This window comes from Lampetra fluviatilis, chromosome 43 (genome assembly GCF_964198595.1).
Source record: "Lampetra fluviatilis chromosome 43, kcLamFluv1.1, whole genome shotgun sequence".
NCBI classification, from domain to species: domain Eukaryota; kingdom Metazoa; phylum Chordata; class Hyperoartia; order Petromyzontiformes; family Petromyzontidae; genus Lampetra; species Lampetra fluviatilis.
Genome location: NC_136317.1, coordinates 9,402,388 through 9,422,547, shown reverse-complemented (window position 1 = coordinate 9,422,547; position 20,160 = coordinate 9,402,388). Strand labels below are relative to the sequence as shown.

Below are 20,160 nucleotides of genomic sequence, written 5' to 3'. Positions count from 1 at the left end.
CCCTGGGCCGTAGGGGGCCGTGGGGTTGCTTTCGACCGTACTTCATCGCGCCGGTCAACGCGGGTCGGTGAAGGAGGGCGGTGTCGACTTTGGAAACGCGGTACAGCACAAGAATGTGTGGGGCAGAGCGGGATCCCTCCTTCGGAGAGTGATTCTGAGCGCTCCTTGAAAAAAATCTCGAGGAGACTCAGATCGCCATTGGCCTCAGAGGCTGTGGCGGACTCTCTTTACCCGCGACATTGCGCCCGCTGACCCGAGACGTTTTACATAAACGCGACATCTCGGTCCTGGGGCTTGACGGCTCGTGACCTGTTAGTGACCAGTCAGTGACCAGTCAGTGACCTGTCAGTCGTAACGGAGGGAAAGTCCAATTAAGACAAGAACAGGAAGAACCAAACGTCCCACATCCAAGCCCTTTAAAGCAGCTCCAGCCTCAGCTGAGCTTCCGCTGGTACCAGCATTGGTGCCATCCGGCACGAATGGTGGTGGGGGGAGGGGGGGGCTCTGCCGTGTCGCCCCCCCCCCCACCACTTACACCCCCCACTGGATGATGATGAATGCCACAGGACGCGATGTGGACACGCACACATTACACGAGTTGGGGGGGGGGAGCCGATGGGATTTGTGGGAAGGCGGCGGACGGCGGCAATGGTGGCGGTGGTGAGGGACGGTGGAGGGGGAAGGGGGGGCCGGGGACGAGAGTAACATTTAATCAGAGCGTACATTGGCCCGCGGCCCCTGGCGGCAGTGCGGAATCGCAATGGCCGTGTGGGGTTGTGTGAGTGCGCGCGGACGGACGGGGGTCGTTATTCGTCTGCATGCAGGAGGGGCGGCCACCGGCGTTTTCCACGCGGCCTCAATAGGCGTTCGCTAACTACGTGCGTCGGTCAGGAACGGGGGGGGGGAGGCGGCCTGCAGACGTCACGGGGGGTTTTGTGGGGCTCGTGAATGAGAGACCCATGCACACACACCACACGAATAAACAAATATCCCCCGTATAGCCTTTAATACGGTACACTAGGGGGTAGGTGGCCAACACCACGCCCGGCCGCATTTGTCTCCCCAGTGGTCGTGTTTACACACTGCACCAGCTACTCATTTGAGGCCGAGTAGGCCCAGGACCGGGTCAGCGGGTTCCATGTGCAGCGCGCTAACCGCGAGACCACCGCACATACAAGGTCAGACACACACGTACGCACTCATACGGGGTGAAACTCCTCCCAATACTCGCTCTTCCTATTATCCGCAAAATCCTCCAATTATCCGCACATCAATCCCTCCTGTTACGTGCGCAAGAGCACGGGGTAGAAGGGGAGTCACCAGGATGTACAGAAAATTATTCTAATAATTATCCACACTTAACCGCAGATGGGCCCCTAAATTCCTAGAGCTTGCTCTGCGATATCCACTCCCCAGTCAAACAAGGATCACAGCCCAGCTGCGAGTCGTTCAATTCCCCGGCTCCCATCGCCAACCCACACACGGGCCAGCTTGGTGAAGTTTGGTTAAACAAGCCCGACGACTGGTCAAAACGGCTGCAAGTTAAATCTCTGCATGTCAACGAGCCAAAGCTTCCTGTAAAGCACGTGGCGTCTGTGTGGCCATCCCCAACTCTGAACCCCTCTCCCCGCGCCCAATGTGAGAACAGACGTCGCTGCTCCACCGTGCAGCAGCATCGAGGCCTCGATGGAGCCTCTTCCTCCTCCCTCTCCTCATCTCTCCTGACCCTTTGCTCCCGTTTCATTTTCCGTCCTTGTCCTCTGAGTTTCCCGTTCTCTCTCTTTCCTCTTCTCTCTCCCACGAATCATAGCTCAACGAAGTGGCTTATAGCAGCCACAGTCTTTAAACGCGTGACGTTTATTCTAAATGTGGAGGGAAAAAATAGAGCACCCGGAGAAGAATCCACGCCACCACGGGGAGAAAGAGACATGCAAACTCCAAATACACAGCAGGCATCAGGGTCGGGATCGAACCCACGACCTCCTGCATACCAGGCGAAGGAGTTAACATGTCGAACAGCAAGGCGCCCCATCCGCTGCTGAATCCACTGCTGGATGAGGGGCCTCCGCAAGCCGTGCGGGCAGTGAGGGTTATTTGAGCATACTTCACCACGCTGGGCAGTGGTGATTGGGCGGAGTGCAGAATACCAATGTGTTTGGCTGCACCGCCCTGTGCTGCGAACGACACCGACTGCCCCCTGTGGTATGAACGTTGCTCACTCACCTCCTGTATACCAGGCGAGGTAGTTAACATCTCGCTACCGTGGCGCCCCATGTTGGCTGTTATCACGAACCGTGACACCTGGCAAAATCTACGCCGAGTGGAGGCACCACCGCGGTCACTGCCGAACGACACGGGTTTTTGACAGTGGCAGAGCCGCACAGCACCATCCAGGAACCCACAGCATGGGCCCCCCAGTGGCCGGGAGTTAAGCGCCCCCCACCCACGTGTCCAATATCCGGCGTCAGCCTGGACCCCCTGCGACCGGCAGGGGCTGGGTTGCTATAGCCTCACCGCCTGCGCACTGCTCAATGGCTTTGCCTGCGCTGCAGCTGCTGTGGCTTCTGGCCTGCGTGTGTATGCAACACGCGGAGTTACCCCCGGTCACCCCCCCCCACTCATACCCCCCCCCCGCCTTTCCTCCCCCCATGCCCCTGCGTTATTTATTTATTTAGGCTGAGCGAGTTCAGGCCACTGGGTTCCCTGGGGCTGGGTTTGGGTACGGGTCAAAGTCCAGGAGGTTCATTATAACAACTGTGTGAGTGAGCAGACGCACACAGGAAAGGCAAAGATCCCCCGTATAGCCTAAACAGGCTGTTAGCGAGTAGCAGCACCTATGAAGGCCGGCATGGCACAGGAGGGGGTGGCCAGCATCACGCCAGACCGCCGAGCCTGTCACCTGCGCTGCACCGCAGCGGTTCGTTGTATGATCCACGGAAGAAAGATAATGTCGACGTAGTATGCGGCGGATTAGTGGGGGAATCAGCCGCGCGATCCCGGTAATCCACAGCAAATCTGCACATGACGAAGTTTGCCTAAATCTGCCGCACGTGGCTATCGCGTGAAATGTTTTAGCATAGTTTTCCTATTTTTTATATAAGAAAAAATGTCAAAGGAGGAAGTCACATCAGCACGGTTAAGTCTGTACAACATAAACAAAAAAACGCACCTCCGCATTCCCCTGCAGCTAACTCCACGTGAGCCCCGGCTGCTACGAACCGCCGTCGTCTACCGCTGCCCGAAGTGTTTCCCCTCTGCCGCCATGCACGGCGGATTACGGGAGCTGCCGAAATATGCCGACGACGTCAAGGAAAGAAACGTCCTTCGCGGCACGATGACGCACCGCGACGACGTCACACTCACGCCATCGCCGTCATGTCGTAGATAAGATTCATGGGGCGCGTCCGCAGTCGCGGATGGGGTCTGGCGATGTGCGGCGTCACTGGTGACGTCCCGTGCGGTGCTCGCAGACTCCGATACAATCGGTTAATCTTGGTCGACCGTTTAAAAAAAAAACTTGCCCTGTCCCCCTGAATGCCAACATAACTTCCTATAAATATAATGCCATCACTTACACAGTAAGCAGCTTAGCATAGCGTTGCTCCCGCAGGACCTACTAATCGCCAGGTCCGCCCTGGGCCTCTCAAATTGTTTGAAAATCCTCGGAATCGCCGTGGACTCGACGTTCTCACTGGGACAATGACATCCTCAACACAGGCATAAGTGCGGCAAATGCCATCTCAGGGTCTCTTGGCACATCCGCCCAATGCTGACTACAACCACAACACTCTCTGGCTTGAAACATTGTCAGCACTCACCTTAAGCATTACAATACCAGCGACACTTGGGCATCAGTGGCACAGCTCAAAAAACTATGGCGTCCTCGCACTGTCTTCAGCGTCACGCGTGGGCCACGGAACTTCCAGCGCTGCACAAATATAATTGCACTGATCCCGTCAACAAAATCATGGACACAGCGCAACATCGCTATCCAGTGCCACGGAGCTCTCTCTCTCTCAAAGTCTCCCGCCCTTACCTCTCCTCCACCCTTCTCACTCCACTGACCACGGCAAAACCGCCTCATCCTACAAAGATCGTCCAACAATCTGTTCATCGTGCCCAGAGTCGGGACCGTCCTGGCTGAGCGGCGTTTCTCCGTAAGCTGCAGTAGCAGCAGCGGCCATCTGAAACTCCCTCCCACTGCTGCACTCATCCCGCAGCAGCAGCATCAGCAGTATCCAGGCACTATCATCCACCTTCAAGCAGCAGCTCATTTATGGTTTAACCGGTTCAGGCGATCACCTGTCTAGGATCTCACCTGGTTCAAGCTGCCACATGAGGGACTTTGAGCTCTGGCTCCACGCCTCAAAGTCCTCGAATGAACATCGCAATTATAGCTGCACATCATAAATTTGATTTATGATGATGATTTATCGCGAACTCCCCACCCTCAATCCCTCTCTCCACCTCAAACAGACAGACGGATGGAGAGACGGTTGGATGGACAGAGAAATGGACAGACGGAGAGATAGACAGACCGACGGAGAGACAAACAGAGAGATCGTTAGACAGGCAGAGAGATGGACAGATATAGAGATGCTCAGACAGACGGAGAGATGGACAGATGGATGGAGAGATTTTCAGGCGTACGGAGATACAGACATATGGACATACATATGAACATTGCTGATGCATTAGCACTTTCAACCTTGGTTGGAAAGTTGTAAAACATAATCTGACATTAGCACTTATATCACGTGACTCCATAAACACAAACTCAATAGCATCACTGAGAAAAACAAGAAAACTGAGGTAGACGACTAACTGCACTGGGTACCAGAAAGGGAGCGGTTTCACTGCGATAGAGGGACAAGGCCCTCACCGGATGGAGCAGGTGGAGATGTTGCTCTCTAGATGGGGGGGCGGCGAAAAGGAGGGAGCACAGAAAGAGGGAAGAATGATCTTCTAGTTAACGTGAAATTGTGAAAAAAATAATCAGGACGAACCGAGGGGAGATCACGAAGGCTAGCGTGCTCCCTGATGATCACCGTGAAGGTGGGAGCGGCCATTATGGCCTGTAGCTCACTCGCTCGCTCTCTCTCCCTGCAGACGTGATGGCAATCAAGAACTCCATCTTGAGAGTCAGCAACATGACCGAATAGGTAGTGAGGACTCAAACGGAGAAGCCACTAAGTTGTTAAGCACCAGGTGCAAGTCTGAAGGAACAAACACTGACCCAAATGGAGAGCACATCTGGGGTAAAAGCCCTAAACAATTATGACAAGATAGGAGAGGAACCTATCAGCATTTGCCCAGCATTCACGTGGAAGGCAAAAAATAGCAAACACCCAAACATTCAGAGCCGACATCGAGCAGTCCACAAGAGGTGGGAGCCTAACCCCAAAATATAACGAGATGAGGACGCTACAGAGTCCTCATTATCCTCTAACCCTGACGAGTCAGGTCTGTCAGACACACCATAATGGCGATATGACCCCGATGCGAGCCTTCTCCTTCTTGGGCCAACCCAACAATGGGAGAGACTGAATGAATGCATATTGCCACTCCTTTTGGGGCCCTGGTCCTCACCTCTCACAATAGATTCTGTGCTCACACCCCCTCTAACAGAAGAGCCTACAAGGTCGCTTGTCACATCGGGGGCCTGCACGGCCTGGTTTTTCGAAGGCCCTGCACTGTTGCGCTTGTCCTAGTAAGTTTTTTCTACCCAATCACAGAGACCCAGAGCTCAAATTGCCCAATGACGCGGAGCCCACACCAACGGAACCGTCACCCGCCCCCCTTGCACGGGGGACCTGGAGCGGCTACGCTCCCCTCTGTGGGAAGTACTTGTGGGAGCCCGGGTCGAACGTGAGTCGCAACCCAAAGGCCACATGGTAGCCCCCCCATGGCGACATGCGTGTGTAGAGACGTAAAAAGCGTCTCAACGGCGTATATGCCAACAACAACTACAAATGGTAAAGGAGTGTGCACGTACCTCTCGAGGGAGCCGACGGAGACGTGGCGGAGAAGCAGGCACTACAGAGCAGGGTCCATTCGCAGAGAGAAAGAGGGGACGTGCCAACTCAGGGGAGTGAAGGGGGCCCGGAAACGGGGGCCCCGGAGGACATGTGATGCTGGCTCCGGTTCCGTCTCAAGAGACCGAGGAGGGGGCGTGGCCGGAGGGGGCGTGGCCGGAGGCGGAGCGAGGCCACGCTCGGGAGGATAAGAGATACGGGGGCGGAGCGATCGGGGTTGTCTGGCGGGGGACCTGACTGTGTGGCGTTGCCTCGGGGTTGAGAGCGTCGGTCATCCTAGACGGGGGCTTGCTGATGAAATAGGACTAGAAATCCCATCGATACGCCATGGTCGTGGCATTTGTTATGCGGGGGAAGGTTATACGGGCGGAGCACGGGCGGAGCACGAGCGGTTAATGCACCTTGGTGTCCAAAAAACTTTGGCTACTTTAAAAATTACATTTTTCTGGCCGGTATGGCCGACAACGTTTATAATGTGCTGCAAGGTTGCAAGGAATGCGCTCGCTGCAAACCTCCGCCGAGAGCAGATCGCCCACCGCTGAAATCCATCTGCGTTTCCCGGGTGAACGAACTCGTCGCGCTCGATGTTCTCGGTCCGTTCCCCACCACTCCGCGGGGGAATAAATTCATATTGGTGGGGATGGAATATTTGTCGCGTTGGCCAATGGCCTGGCTGTTACCAAACCAATCAGCTGAGACCATCACAGATGCGTTCCTTCATGGCTACGTATTAGATAAAGGCGCCCCTGAACGTCTCTTGACAGACCAAGGCAAAACATTTTCGTCCAAGCGGTTGAAGGAGGTTTGCGAGCAATTGGGTACCAAAAAGGTGCGCACGTCGCCCTATCACCCCCAGACGGACGGAATGGTGGAAAGGTTACACAGAACCCTGACTTCGATGTTGTGCCAACGTGTCAATGAAGCCCAGTCTGACTGGGACTTACATGTTCCAGGCGTGCTCGCAGCATACGGTTCCGCCCCGCACGCTTCTACCGGGTTTTCCCCATTCTTGTTAATGTATGGAAGGGAGCGTGACCCACCAATTGATGTGCAGCTCAAACCACTGGAGAAGTGTACTAGGATATCGTACCCTTCCCCTACAGTGATTGGCTGAAGCTAGGGAGGCGTCTCGAGGGAACTCGGCCTTGTGGCAGGCGGTCAACGAACGGCTCGTCAAGCCTCGCCAGTCCACTACCGTATGGACGCCAGGGGACAAGGTGTGGCTCCACTGCGACCACGTCCCGATGGGTACCTTCCCAAAATTACATAAACCATGGCAGGGGCCGGTCGAAGTGGTGGAGGTGAGGAGTCCACAGTGCGTGCAGATTCAGTGTGGTCGCCGCCGCTGGTTTGTGTACCCGTCGCTGCTAAAAGTTTTTTTCCACCTGCCATTAGTCTTTCATCTCCACTTCGAGGGCCGGGTGTCTGGTCAGCCCGATGAGCTGGGGCGCGCGTTGACTGACGTCCTTCCTCAGGACAGTTCTATTATTCCGCCCGCAGGATCCAAGCGCCGAACGGGACCAACGTCACCGGTCAGACTGGCCCGGGGGGAATGGGGGAGTCCAGAGCCGCCATCACCCGACCCTCTACCACATGGGGGTTCTTCGACTCAGGAGGTGCCGTGCTCGTCGAGCCATCTTTCGGCTGCCCCCGAAGCCTCCAGAGGACCGCACCCTCCTCGCTTGACGGGCCAGCATCAAGGACTTGGGCAAAGACAGCTCAATTTAAATGACCATCCTCTGGCGTCGAAGTGCGCCTACCACCGTCGTCCACAGCCGCCACTCGAGCCAGATGGGTCAATAGCTGACCCGGGTTCATCTTGTGCTCGAGTGCGGTGTTGCATGTGCGAGGTGTAGTTGTGGCCTCTCCAGGGGGTGGCTCGTCCATTGTAAATAGTTGCAACTAAGTTTTTTTTCTTCTCTCTTCCTCCCACTCGTCTTCTCTCCCTAGCCCTGTATATAGTGTATATATTGGTTCTTCCTCATTCGGGATTTTTATTGTGTTATTGTTGTTCTCTTGTTGCGTTCTAAATTGGAGGCCCACACGTTACATGGGATATATGTCGGTCAGCCGAGACGGCTGAGTTTCATATAGGGCAAGGTGATGTAGAGACGTAAATAGCGTCTCTACGGCGTATATGCCGACAACAACTACAAATGGTAAAGGAGTGTGCACGTACCTCTCGAGGGAGCCGACGGAGATGTGGTGGAGAAGCGGACCTGACAGAGCAGGGTCCCGTCGCAGAGAGAGAGAGGGGACGTGCCAACTCAGGGAAGTGAAGGGGGCCCTGAAACAGGGGCCCCAAAGGACATGTGACGCTGGCTCCGTTCCATCTCGAAAGACCGAGGAGGGGGTGTGGCCGGAGGCGGAGTGAGGATAAGAGGGACGGGGGCGGAGCGATCAGGGTTGTCTGGTGGGGGAGCTGGGGTTGAGAGCGTTGGTCGTCGGGGACTCAATTTTACATAGAGACCCCTTTGTCGGTCTAGAGTAACCCCGAGTATTGTTAACCCATAGCCCTGTTGAGTTGTGAATATGTAATGTGAGAGTATACCTGGGTGATTGAATGGTCACACCTCGTTTGTAATGATTGGCTCTACCGGTCCAGGCCTATAACCAATGGGAAGAGGTGTAGGGGCGTGGACCTGATGTAATGGGAAGGTGACACCTAGAAGGAGATGATTGGCCCTGCTGGCTTTAGACACCGCCGATGAGTTAGGGGCGTGGTCCTGGGACCGTAGGATGGAATCTAAAAGATTCCAGGGAGGTTACCCAGGACTGGCTGAAAGGCACTACGTGACCCAGGGATTAAAAGGGGTGGAGACGGGCAACACGTGATCAGAACTGGAACGAACGAACGAAGGGAGAAGCCACGCAGGAGCGGGGGTCCAGAGCCTGCCACGTGGCAGCGACAGTCTCTCTCTCTCTCTATCCCTCCCTCTCACGCTGTCAACAGCGTGAAGGAGTTAGATAGCAGAAGAGTCCATATGATGAGAGCTGTGAAAGAAAGATAATAAACAAACCTGATTCCAGAAGTTGCTTCCGCGACCTTTATTACAAATAAATCGTGGTGCCTCCAGACTTCTGTGTGTGCCTCGTGAGATGCATACTACACGTACATATGACCTGAGTAATGGGAACCGTGATGAGGGATGCTCGGTTGGCATCTACGCACAAGATGGGGTTTGTCCACCTCCAAGATGTCACTTGCGGGCACTGTGCTCGTAGTCGCCGACTCGCCCTCCGGTGCGGTCCACTGGTCTCTGGCGAGCCTCGCAGCTGACCCACCTCACACTGGCCACTGCAGACGGTACAAGGCCCAAAAATGGGACCCTTGCTCCAGGTTCGATATGAGGTGAATGGCACTGGCCTTTTCTTCGCTGTGCGCGGCATAATGGTCTCCTGCTCGCATGGTTAAACCACGGCTGTGACACCTGGTTCGAACGGCCATACTTTACTTTTTGGCGCCAGCTATCACCATCGCCACTATTACCACACAGGTGCTGTGACTGCATGCGAATAAAGCTTAAGACTTGGCGACTGTGCACCAAAATAAAACTACACAGATATCGCCGTGAAGATTGATTAAAATTAAAAGGTTATCACTAAGACGACAATAACGATTTGAAGAATCGAAGATACTGCTCCTGTGGTAAAACTCACACTTTTTATCGAACTATGCAGGAGCTCAAACAGGGCCCTATACTGCTGCGAGAACTCGGAACTGAGGAGTCTGGAAAGAAAGTCAGTGGTGTGGGTATTCCCCCTTCCCCTGCCTGTCACATGGACTGAATACCTCTTTAAGTTTTAAAAGTTAACTAAGATTCGTGAGAATTTCTGGGTTCTCTGCTGCCGCAATGGAGTGAGATCACCAAGTGCAACTCGAAAGCAGGACTGCTGAGGTAATAAATGAGCACAGTTTGCTACATACGATGTGAAGGAAGTTCGACATACATACATACATGCATACATTACAGTGAGAACAAATTATTTCAGTATATCCAGCACTGCAAACTGCACAGTACCGTGATCACAATGATCACTGGAACAGCCAGGCTCGAACACCAAAAGCTACCTAATAATAGGTGACCTAAACTATTTTCCTGATGTGGGCTAGTGAAAATAAATGGCGCTCAGGTAGAAGTCGAAAACCACCGAGATGATGTTTCCGGCATCACGTACGGAAGGGGCGGGGCTTGGGCCTACAGTTTTTCATTTCAGATTGCTGGCTCTGGCAGGGAGACTGAACATTCAACTCCTCGTAACAGTGAAGTTTGGCAGTAGCCACCAGGTGAACAAACTGTGGCCCCGAGACCTGATGCTTGACTGATTAGGAGTGAGGCTTCCCCTGAAAAACCAAAACACAAATCCCAACACACACGAACACAAATATACCAACATACACAAACACACACGTGTATACCAACACACCCATAGCAGTACAATAACAAAAACCATTCACCACTCAGTTATAGTGACGTCAGTCGGGCGCTTGTGCACTCCAAGACCACGTGAAGTGTAAAATACTTGCTGGAAGGTCACAGGACAGAACCAGGTGCCATGGGTTCACTGACTGAGATGATTTGCAGATCCACTACCTATGCCCCCGACCATGCCAATTTGCTTGAGTTTTAGCTGCCCATCTCTCCTCCGCCCACCACTATTGCTTGAGAGCAACTACCTCCAATTGTCCAGTAGCGTCCTTCATGAGCCTCCTCCACAGAGGCCGATCCTGACATAGCTGGTAGCAGTCTTGGGCAAGTCCACTCAGCTCAATATGATCCTGTACCACAACAACCCATCTCTTCTTTAGCCCGTACCGCTCCCGTTTAGCACCTTGGATCCGACCTAACAAAAGCTACTTGGGCATGCAATGGCTGTGCATGCAGGCTAACAAGACCCAGCCAATGTAGCTTTGCCTGCCAAGGAGATCACTAATGTGTCTAGATATGTCAAGGATTTGTGAGGTCCTCACACAATCCAGCATGGATAAACCCAGGATGGATCATAGGCAGGCCAGAATTAATGTTTAAAACTAGCACAGATGTTACATTTATGTGGTCCATGTTTTGCAAATCACAAAAAAAGGAGGGCATACTTGAGGCCAAGAAGATCCAAAGCTTGATGTGGAACAACAGGCCAGGTAGCTTCCACACAGCAATAGGCAGCTGCCAAACCAAAACTTTTCCTAAGCATACTCACCAGGCATGGAAATTTCTCCACTATTTCCACAACTGCCCCATCGCTCATAGGGAGTTGAGGTATAGTGTTATATGACACAAAATACCCAGTAAGGTGCTTAGTTTTGTTAGGGCTCATGGTAAGGTCCTACCTACCTATTTGTCGCATGCTCATGGTTCAGCAGCAGAGCCTTCTACTCCCTATCAGAGTAAGCAGAAATTACCAGATCATCAGCATATGCAACATTGTTGACCAATAGGGAGCAAATTCCTCGCCCGCACCTGGGTATCAATCAGCCTCCCAATGTATCTGTATTAGAAGGAAATTCCTGTGGTACAGCCATGGAAAGCTTTTTGAACTGCGTGGTCGCAAAAATATGTTATATAAGGTCAGAGCCAGAGGACACCCCTGTCACATTCCAAGATGAATAGGGAATGGCTCCAACTCCCAGTAACGTCGCTTTTCTCGGGGCTCTTCACCATTATGAAGATCCTTGATGATTGTGAGCAGAGAGTCCAGGACTAGAAAGCACAAAGAGCAATCACAACCCTGGCCAATTGATGGTACCATCGTTGTTGACCAGGTCAATTAAGCAGAGGAGTAGGTTCCCTTGAAATCCCCTATACATTTGCTGCAGCAGACGTATAGATAATATGACATCCATGCAGGATTGCTGTGGCCTAAAACCACATGGAAGCTCCACAAGCCTCTCCTCAGTGTGCCTGGCAAGGCGACATTGTATAAGTCTTGCCAGGACTTTTCCCCGTACACTAGGAGGGAGATCCCCTGTAGTTGTTACAATCACTATGGTCCTGCAAAAACCCTCCCTGTGGTCCACACAGTTATAAGTATGTCATACAGTGCATTCGGCACACAGATGTCAGTCTCCCTCAGCAGTTTGCATGGGAGCTTATCTCTGCCTGGAACTTTCATGGTCTCAGGCTCTGGATCTCCCCTCGCACTTCCTCAACAGATGGTACCTCAGCCAGCGACTCACAGCGGGTGGCTACTTCTTCCAATATTAAAGGCACGGCAGCCCCAGCAGGGTAATCCCCACCTTGCCTCATGATCTTATCTAGGCTAAGGGAATCCCCCTCCTCCAAGACCTCAAGGAAATGCTCTGCAAACGGATCACCATTATTTCCCTTAAGAATGGTGATAGATGTGATGCTGCAAGTAAATTTTTGATGGAATTAAAGAGTGATTTGTGAATGTGGGCTACTGAGGCAGATTCTGTCTCTCCAGTGACCCGCAAATACCACTCATCCTTGCAGTGTTGCACAGCTCTCCAACCCTCCGAGAAAAGGCTGCATTAAGCTTCCTCATTCTCCGATGTGGGAAATTGTAGATGGTGGGAGTGGGCCTGTTGCTTTCTCTTAGGGGTCTCTTGGGAGGTCTGGACTGCGTACCCAATGCGGCCATTGCAGCTGGAGAAGCCACAGTTCTGAACCTCACCAATTTCCGATCAGCTTCAGGAGGAGGGGGGACAATGCCACCCTTAGCTGCACGCAATGATGAAATTCTCGCTTGAAATTTTTGTTAGATAGATAAAACCAGGCTATTGTCGGTTTGAATAAGGTCCTAGGTGAACGTCCACCAGTACAGTGCAAAAATGGCAGGTGCATCTTACATATGGCAAGACGATGGGCAGTGGGCAGATCAGCTGAACAATAGGTCCTGGTGTCAAGGACATGGACCCACATCCGCTGTTCCGTCACTATATTGTCCAGCAGATGTTCTTGCTTGGACTCATGATATTGTGTGGATGCCCTGATCTGGGAATAGCGTGTTGGTGATTATAAGACCATGGGCTGCAGCGAAGTCTAGCAGCCTCTTACCGATATTATTAAACTAATCTGACCCATGCCTTCCAATCACTCCTGCCCAGGTGCCTGCGTCATGGCCCACTCAGGCATTAATGTTACCTAACAGGATGACTCTATTCCAAAGGGCCACATTAGCTAGCACCTATGACAGGTGGTCATAGAAGGCATCTGACTCACCAGCCTTGCCTACATCCCTCCACTGATGTTCATCTTCGGTGGGGGCGTAAGCTACAACCACTATTCCTCACCTCCCACTGATGTGGAGGCGAGCCCATAGTCGCCTTGGGCTTGCAGCTTCCCGCACCTCACCACCATGCTCCCATGCTCCCTTTATTATTTTGTTCAGAAGATGAGACACTCCCTGCTGTTGGCAGTTTCCTGCCCCAAGTAAAGGACTGCCCACCCCTCATAATGACAGGAGCCAGAAACAGTCCACCAGACTTGCTGAATACAACAGAGATCCAGTCAGTACCGGTCCAGGCCCCAACAGAGGAGTGGCAGCCTCTCCTCCTAAGAGTTTGAACATTCCACGTGGGCAAGTGCAATGGCTTTTTTCCGTTTATGGAGGAAACACGCACACCGACATGCACCCACACACCGACACGCACACACACACAGAGACGCAAAAACACACCAACACGCGCACACACACCAACACCCACAAAGATACACACATACCCACACATACATACATACAGAAACACGCACCGACATGCACACACACAATAATATAGGATTATTATTAAGGATGAACGTACCTTACACCCGAGTGGTGGTGCCTTGCGCCAATAATTCCTGCTCCAACTGCAAGCCAAGCAGCCTTCTGTAAAACACCGAGCAAGTGTTTCATGAGCTCCGTTCACGACTACAACGATGCCCAATAGAGCCTTTAAAAGACCGTTCTCGTAAGTCCTGGCAGCGAACACCTATTCTGGTGTGACACGACACACGAGGGGTGATGTGGCCAGCACCACGCCATGGAGATGAGGTTCAGTGCGCTAAACGCTGATCCCCCACTCGCTATAAACACAAGCACACCAACAAATCTACTGGAACTGTTACACCACCCTGAACTAAATACTGCGGTCTCAAAATCCGCAGCAAACATTCCAAATTAATCTCACTGAATGTCATCCTAATCTTTGGCGACTTTAACTGGAAACGTTGGTATAAAAGAACAACGTTGGAATATTATCTGCATGTTGTCTTGTATAGGACACGTTGGTATGTTGTTTGTGGTTTATATAGAACGACACGTTGATACAACGCCTCCAGCTCCAGTGAGTGGTAGACTCTTCCCGCCGTGAACAGCTCTCAGACCAAACGCAACCAACAGTCTGACAATACGCGGCTCCCTCGCATATCTCTCCCTCCAGATACAATGAAATCAAAGCGAATGTTTTTTTCCCGCACATCCTATCAGCCGCCGCGGCCTGCCTCTCTGGGGAGAGCATCATTTCAAGCGGCATCGATCATTTCAAGTGAAAAACTCCGAAACCGGTTTCAACGTTCAGAGGTCTCATCGAGCAGAGCCAAGTATGATTTATAACCAGTTACTTATTGGGGTCTGATCTTTAAAGGTGCATTTTTTTATACTCCTACTAATACTCCTGCTGTTATGGAGTGACTCACGCTGCCAGCTATGGCTGCAAAGTTTGATCGTACATGTTATGTATATCGTTTATTGTTAAATTTGAATCACAGTTCCTATGATCACTGTTACGTTGTTTTTATAGCTTTATTTTGGTAATTTCGAAAACGTTTTGGATTAGCCATATTTGTTTGTAGGTTGTACAGAGTTAGACTGATAACTTTAATCGAAATTGTCTTATGGTTGTTATTGTTTTACTTGCATCCCACTGAAATTTTTGCCCACAGCGTTGATATACGGTGCTTTTTCTGGAAGACTTTGCTGTTTTTCCCTGGATTTTTCTGTTGCGCGTAGTCACTTTAAGATGTTTCTTGTTCATGTTTTTGTTTGTTGCGGTTGCACCCGATTCAAGAGCCGAATGGCTCACAGGGCTATGCCTAATAAATGAACTGAACTGAACTGATTGTGGAGAAGGTAAAATGCCAATGTTCAGCTATTCCCACACGACAGAGCGAATCAAAAATCAACTTGTTACATGGGTGGACAAATATAGCCGAATCCATATGTTTTTTTTTTTTGCAAAACCAGAGGAAGAGGAATGTTGGAAAGCGAGCTCAACGTTGACAATTGTTTACACGAAAGAATTACGTATTCTACCATTGGTCGTAAAATAAAAAGCCTCATAAAATAAAACGGCGAGACTTTGCTTGACACCACGGCCGAGGGGACCTCCTCCCAGCTCGAAAGCTCGTCGACGTTCTCACGCGCGCGGAAGGCGACAGATATGTCCACGGATCCCGATGCCGAAAGAATAAAAAAATGAGTCGATGAATGAATAGCCAGCTAGTAAATACGCGGTTGTGCAGCAGGCAGTCTGCTTGTGGCTGATTCATTGCGCGGTTTGCGGTCTGCCCCGCACAGTAATTATTAATTATCCCGTGCTGTGCATTACAGAGCCGGGTTGCTATTAAACAGCCATGAATCCAGAACAGCGTCACTGCATTGTATTCCTCCGTCTCTCACTATGCTACCAATGCTGTTGTTGCGCATGATGGCAGCAGTGCGTTCAGGAGCTCGGCGCCCAGTGTTGGGGTCTGCTGGCCACGACGAGAGGGCTTCGGGTGAGAGAGAGTTTGGGTGAGAGAGAGTTTGGGTGGTGGTTTGGCTGCTGCTGCTCCTCCGTTGAAGGAGCGCGCACTGCAGTGGTTTTCTATTGGGTTGCATAACCACTCCTGTGGCTTAAATGTATCTCGACGAGTCTCTATGTATCTCCACGTCTCTATGAATCCCTATGTATCTCTAGGTTTAGTATATGGTCCATAGTGTGGCTTTGCATGGCCACAATCGCACGAATGTGGCTTGTCTTGAATGTATCTCTATGTGTCTCTAAGTATATCTACGAGTCTCTGTGTATCCCTATGTATATCTGGTGTTAGTGTTTGATCTGCAGTTTTAGTTGCATGGCCAAAATCGCACGACTGCGGCGTGGAGGAGATGTTCGCATCGGCCCGGGGACGTTCTGATGCGGGTGTCTTAGAGGAATGCCAAAGCCAGGTGGTGTGATGTTTGGGTCTCGAATAATATCATTTATACGCCCTTTGTCAATCCACTGCTAGATGAAGGCCTCCTTCCCAATGTCATGTGGATTATGGGGTTTACCATACTTCACTGCTGATTAAGTGGACGGACAAAACAGGGCAGATATCTCTCCCCATTGATGTCACCCACAGCCAGGAATCGAACACACACCACATACACACATACATTCCAACACACACCCACATCAATAAACCTCCGATTAGCACGGTTGGCTAGGTACAGTGCGAAAGAAGTTCAACATACATACAGAAGACTGTTGGGGAAAGTGCTGTTAGCAAGCACCTATGAAGGCCGGCATGGGATACAACGGATTGGGTGGCCACAACCACACCAGGCTGTTTGCTTTCCCTAGTAGCCACGGTTTCACATCACACTAGGTACTCATTTTAGGCTGAGTCGACCTAGGGGAGGCCCAGGACCGGTTCAGATAATCGCCACTGATGTTGGCCGTGAGCGGAAATTGAACTCGGGTTGCCGGGTTCGTAGCGCAGCGCGCTAACCGCGACACCACTGCTCCCCACACATATCAATACACACACACCACGAAGACAAGCATCCTCCATACAGCCTTCAACAGACTGTTGGGACAAGTGCTGTTTGCGAGCACCTATAAAGGCCGACACGGCGCACGATAATGGTGGTGTCCAGAACAACGCCCGACCGCCTTTGTCTCTCCACAATGCTGATGTTTACACATCGCACCAGGGGAGAGCCAAGGGTCCGTTTAAGGTTTTCGCCATGGAAGTTGGCCAAGAGTGGAAATCGAACTGGTGGGTAGCCGCTGGGCACTGCCCAGTGTCGTGAAGTATGGTCAAACAACCCCCACGACCGACAGAGCATAGTGGGGGGGAGGGGATGCCTTCATCCATCAGTGGATTCACCAAAGCGCCGCGATACCCTCCTGGTTGTTGTGTTTAATCAGCGTGGCTTCCCCATGGTCACACGAGTCAACGTGAACCCCTAAATAAACACGAGCTGTCGCCCGAACAGGAGACACTCAACACGGCCGTCAAACAACAACAGTGTGTGGCCTTAAATGAAAGGGATGGATGTTTTGTGAAATGGCCCTTCTTCATCGTTCATAAAATACATTTTTTAACACCTACTATCGATGTAATGTTACGATGAAGGCCCCAGTGATATTTTAAAATGTACCTATTTTCAGTGTGCATTTGTGTAATTCCTTCACGTAAAGTCGTGGTCACAAAAGCAACGTTTGTGGGGAATAACAGACATTTTCTATACTTTTGAGGCATAAGCAATTAGAAAATAACATTTATGACCCAGGAACAAAAATCGTGTTACATAGTGAAATTATTTTAGAAGGTAAATAAATCATCGAACACACAAATTAATCACGGGCACGGACGTGCCAACTACTTTGTTTTCATCAAACACACACCCCCCTACGTGTGTATTAACATTGTACATGTTTACGACTGAGAACCAAAGGGTTTCAAGGCGACAGCAAAGGTGAAACACCACCACCACCACCACCGCTGCTGCTGGGACCCAACGCGAGCCACTTTCTGTGCCGAAGCCACCACAGAGCCGTGGTCCATTCGACTCGGGGTTTTTTTTTTGTGTGGAGCCACGGCGGATGTGGGCAGCAGAGGGCAGTAAAGAATCATCCACTGTGCTGAACCTCACTCGGAGATGCCTCACCCCCCACCACCACCATCCCATTCGCCAGCGTGGCGAAGGCGTGGTGAAATAACGTGTGTATGTGCGTGTGTTGACGTGCTATACGATTCCCGTTCACGGCCAACACCAGTGATGATTCATTATCTGGACCGGTCCTGGGCCTCCCCTAGGTCGACTCAGCTTCAAATTAGTACCTGGTGTGGTGTGTAAAAACATCGCCACTGGAGAGACAAAGGCGGCCGGACGTGGTGCTGGCTACCCACCCCCTGTACCGACATCGTGTGCTGTGCCGGCCTTGATAGGTGCTCGCAAACAGCACTTGCCCCAAAAGTCAGTGAGGCTATACGGGGGGGGGGGGGTGTTATCTTTGTGTATCGCGTGCTGTGTCGTGTTGTGTATTTACATAGCAATTATTCAACACATGGCAAACACATGCAGTTCTAAACGCTATTGATTAGCAGTAATTATCTCAGCTAATTATCGCACTGTACTAAAATAACATTTGCTCCGATTCCTGCTGATCGCAATTGTGCTGTAAAACTGGGGTTTCCTGTCCCGATTGCACACGCACGCGCGTAACAAAGACAAAGATCCCCCGTGTAGCCACTGTACACGAGAAGGTGAGTGGCCAACATCACGCACGGCCGCCTTTGTCTCCCCAGTGGCGATTGTTTACACAACCGAACCAGGCTCTCGTTTGAGGCTGAGTGGACCTAGGGGACTCCCAGGACCGATTCATAGAATCGTCACTGGTGTTGGCCTTGAGCAGGAATCTAACTCGCGTCGCCGGGCGCGTAGTGGACGTGCGAGTCGCAACACCACAGCTCCCCACGCCACCACTACACACACACCACCACTACACACACAGACACACCACCAACTACACATACACACCACTACACACACCACCACTGCACACACACCACCATTACACACACACACCACTACACACACACGACACACACACACCACTACACACACACCCACTACACACACCACTACACACACACCACTACACACACACACCACCATTACACACACACACCACTACACACACACGACACACACACACACCACTACACACACACCCACTACACACACCACTACACACACACACCACTACACACACACAACACCACTACACACACCACGACACACACACACCACTACACACACCACTACATACACCACTACACACACCACTGCACACACACACACCACCACTACACACACACCACTACACACACACCACCACTACACACACACACCACCATTACACACACACCACTACACACACTCAACTACACACACGCACACCAACACCACTACACACACACACCACTACACACACACACCACTACACACACACACCACTACACACACACCACCACCACACACCCCACTACACACACCACTACACACACACCACCATTACACACACACACCACTACACACACCACTGCACACACCACGACACACACACACACCACTACACACACCACTGCACACACACACCACCACTACACACACACACCACCACTACACACACACACACCACCACAACACACACACCACTACACACACACACACCACACAGACACACCACTACACACACACCACTACACACACACCACTACACACACACACACACCACCACTACACACACACACCACTACACACACACACACCACCATTACACACACACCACTACACACACACACACACCACCACTACACACACACCACTACACACACCACGACACACACACACCACTACACACACCACTACACACACACCACTACACACACCACGACACACACACACCACTACACACACCACTACATACACCACTACACACACAACTGCACACACACACACCACCACTACACACACACAACACCACTACACACACACACCACTACACACACACACCACTACACACACACACCACCACACACCCCACTACACACACCACTACACACAAACACCACTACACACACAGCACCATTACACACACACCACTACACACACCACGACACACACACCACTACACACACACCACTACACACACCACTACACACACCACTGCACACACACACCACCACTACACACACACACCACCACTACACACACACACCACCACTACACACACACCACTACACACACACCACACAGACACACCACAACACACACCCCACCACTACACACACACACCACTACACACACACACACCACTACACACACACACCACTACACACACACCACCACTACACACACACACCACCAT

At 51.6% G+C, this 20,160-nt stretch overlaps 1 protein-coding gene across 4 annotated transcripts in view; it reads right to left on the bottom strand.

Moving 5' to 3' along the window:
* ACHE (acetylcholinesterase (Yt blood group)) overlaps nt 1-20,160 on the bottom strand; it is a 74,307-nt gene that overhangs the window by 15,563 nt on the left and 38,584 nt on the right. Inside the window, exon 2 of one of the 4 annotated variants that reach the window (XM_078876329.1) lies at nt 13,798-13,862. The exons of 1 other annotated variant lie outside the window; for it this stretch is intronic. The gene's annotated coding sequence lies outside the window, so the exon portion shown is untranslated. Of the gene's footprint in view, nt 1-3,169; nt 3,305-3,818; nt 3,884-13,797; nt 13,863-20,160 lie in introns of those variants that run through there. 2 more of the 4 variants (XM_078876330.1, XM_078876332.1) reach the window with 2 other exon arrangements.